The sequence below is a fragment of the Arachis ipaensis genome, chromosome B03 (assembly GCF_000816755.2).
Source record: "Arachis ipaensis cultivar K30076 chromosome B03, Araip1.1, whole genome shotgun sequence".
In the NCBI taxonomy this organism is placed as follows: domain Eukaryota; kingdom Viridiplantae; phylum Streptophyta; class Magnoliopsida; order Fabales; family Fabaceae; genus Arachis; species Arachis ipaensis.
The window spans coordinates 93400366-93404304 of NC_029787.2; positions in this window are offsets into that span (position 1 = coordinate 93400366).

The following is a 3939-nucleotide window of genomic DNA, read 5'->3' on the forward strand; positions in this document are numbered from 1 at the left end:
TGCGCACTTTTACGCAGAAAACTATATTTTCCGACTCGAAAAAATTCACTGAATCCAAATATCATATTTAAATTATCAAATTCCAATTGCCAAATCTTCCAACCATATTCGCTCCTATTTAACTTATTATTTACTAAATTTCGGTTAGACCGGGTATTACATTAGAGACATGTTATTTAAACTTATACTTTCAGATAAATATCCCAAAAAATAGTCTTGAAATAAAGATAGAAGAACTTTTGGATGAAATTTGTGCTGAAAATCCTTTAGATGTTAAAAATACAAATAACGAATTAGTAAGTATTAAATTAAAAGATCCTACAAAAGAGATAAATGTTCCAAATAAAATTCCTTATTCCGCAAGAGATAGAGAAGAATTTTCATTAGAATGTAGAGATCTTTTGGAAAAAGAAATTATAAGATTAAGTAAAAGTCCTCATGCGGCTCCAGCCTTTTATGTCGAAAACAATAATGAAATTAAAAAGGGAAAACGAAGAATGGTTATTAACTATAAGAAGATGAATGAAGCAACTATTGGTGATGCTCATAAACTTCCAAGAAAAGATTCTATTTTAGAAAAAATCAAAGGAGCAACTTGGTTTTCATCTCTTGATGCAAAATCAGGATATTAGCAGCTTCGTTTAGACGAAGAAACAAAGAAATTAACTGCTTTTACTTGCCCAACAAAAGAATCAACAAGTGTGTTACTCTATGAATGGAATGTATTACCATTCGGATTAAAACAAGCCCCAGGTATTTACCAAAGATTTATGGAAGAAAATCTAAAAGAGTTAAATGAATTTGTTTTAGTGTATATTGATGATATACTAATTTTTACAAAACAGGATAGAGAAGATCATCTTCAAAAATTATTAATAGTTTTAGAAAGATGTTAAGAAAAAGGATTAGTTCTTAGCAAAAAGAAAGCAAGAATAGCAAAACAAGAAATAGAGTTTCTTGGATTAATTCTATCTACTCAAGGAAAGCTAAAACTTCAACCAAATGTCCTAGAAAAGGTAAATTTATTTCCTAATAAAATAGAAGATAGAAAACAATTACAAAGATTTTTAGGATGTATAAATTATATTTCTGATCAAGGATTTTTAAAGAATATAACAGAATACACTAAAAGCTTATTTCCAAAAATAAGTACTAAAAAAGAATGGAAATGGGATGAAAAAGATAGTATACAAATTCAAAGGATTAAAGAATTATGTGAAAAACTTCCAGAACTTTATATTCCAGAAGAAAATGACTACTTAATAGTAGAAACAGATGCTTCAGACATAACCTGGTCATGATGTCTAAAAGCTAAGAAAGCTATAAAAAGTTTGGAACAAGGAAAAGAATCACTAGATTCTAAAGATTCCCTAAAGGAATTACTTTGCAGGTATATTTCAGGGACTTTTACTCCAATAGAACAGAGATATACCACTCATGAAAAGGAAACTCTAGCAGCAATTAAATCTCTTAAGAAATGGAAAATTGATTTACTACCAAGAGAATTTACATTAAGGACAGATTCAAGCTACCTAACAGGTTTCATACGATATAATTTAAAAGTTGATTATAATCATGGACAATTGGTAAGATGGCAATTATTTTTGTTACAATATCCAATAAAAATTGAATATATTAAGGGTGACAAAAATGTTATTGCAGATACATTAACAAGAGAATGGAGTTCGTCTACAACGCATTAGATCAAGAAATTCAAAAATATGGACACAGATCCAATCCCTCAAGAAGGCCATCGAAGCAATGAAATCAACACAACAAGCAGAAACATCAGAGTTCAGCCAGCTAAGCATGGTGGACAAATCAGGTGAAGAAAAAATTTCAGAAAATAAAACAATTGCTGAAATCATTAAAAAATCCACCCAAGATAAAAAATATTATGTAATTTATAATGGCCCCATGAAAGGAGTATATGATGCCTGGGAAAAAGCAGCACCATTCACACACCAGTCAAAGATAATTCATAAAGGAGGGTTCCTAACACTGGAAGAGGCTAAATCTACATATATGAAAGGAATTAATTCACCAATAAGTTTAGCAATCTGTGACAAAAGAATTACTGATGACCCAATAGATCAAATAATTGGAATTGTTCATGGAAATTTGGCAAACGTAAATGTTAAATTTAATGCCCATCTTGGATATGCTATACCTTTATCACTGAAAATCTTGGAAGATCTGTAAGTTTGGCTTATAAATTTCATAGAAAGAATCTAATGGAACAAGATGATGAACCATTTTCAATTACATATGCAATAAATTATGCTTTAACAAATAGCCATCATAGTATAATATTTAAAAACAGAGAAAGAATTTATGTCGATGAATTATTTCAGAAAATTGTAAAAACAGAAATACCAAAATATAAAGCTATTGAAAACTCAGTTCTATTACTAAAAGAACCATCAGGAAAATTGGTTTCATCAAATTTTCAAATAAGAGAATCTAAAATTAATAGTCCCTGAAGTTTATCTAAGTTAAAGATTAAAGAAGAAGATTCTGAAATAAAAGAATTAACAAAAAAGATCGAAAAATTAAATGAAACCCTAAATACTAAATTATGACAATAAATAAAGAAGAAATATATGTAACTTATCAAAACAAGAAACAAGAGCTCTTTGAAAGAGAAAATCGGTTGAATGTTTAGAAACAACGGAAAGTGTAGAAATAAAAAAAGTTTTTGAAGATTTGAAAAAATATATTAAAGAAAAAGACAAACAGATAAAAGATTTTATAAACAATAATCCATGCAAAAAAGAATATTATAAACTAAAACAAGATTAAAAAACTATAAAAATGAAATCAGAATTATAAATACTAGTAATAATAGAAATTTTTAACATCTTCAAATCTATACACATTATAAACATAAAAGATGTTGAAAAATTTTCAACATCTTCAAATCTATACACATTATAAACATAAAAGAGTTAAAAATTGGTATCAGAGCCAAGTTAACGATTAAGGGTAACACTTTCTCTTTAAGCAACACTTTTAGTGATACGCTTTTAAACCAAATAAAAACAAAAATCTGTAAATCTGTACCAAAATGCATCTGTACACTAGATGGACCCATCTCATTGATTCACAAAAGTATACATGAAAAAAAATCATATAGTTTACTTACTGACCTAAAATGTTAATGTAATTTGTCTGAGTTTTACTCTCTAGAGTTCAGAGTGTGAAGTAATTGATCAACTATTATAAAAAAAACTGTCAACCTTTTTTGCCCGAGAAGTAAGAACCGAATAATTTAGATATACAAAATACTTGTTTAGAAATTGTTAGGACCCACTAGATACTAAAAATGTCATTACACAAGACCCCAAAGTAGATGTTAAAAGAAGTTGGGCGACAAGCTAAGGGGCCGGCCCGCCCACTCATTTCTTCCATAACCTTCGTTCCAAAAATATCCCTCAATCACTTGCAAATGGAATCATAACATAATTTGTAAAAATGATTTTCTTGTATATAAATTTTTGATAATGTAGTCACCAAAAAAAAAAAAATATTTCTGATAATCTGATTGACGTCCGTGATCAACTTACTTATTATAACTCCCAAAATGTATGTAGAGGAGTAGGAATGACAATAGGTATCTATTGGAACGGAATTTTTGTTTTTTGTTCTTTATTTTCGTTTAAAAAATTATTTTTATTTTTGTCTTATTTCTATTACACGTCTCTATTTATTTTCCTCTGTGGGAGAGACGGATATTTATGGGTATAAATGAATATTAAATTTTAAAAAATAAAATAATTTAACCATGATAAAATTTTATATAATTCAAACAAAAATATATTAAATAAAATTTAATTTAAACACATTCAACATTATTGAACCAAATTAACATTATTTAACTAAATTTTTAATATACAAATTAAAATAAAACGAAATAAACAAATTTTCAACAAAAGAATA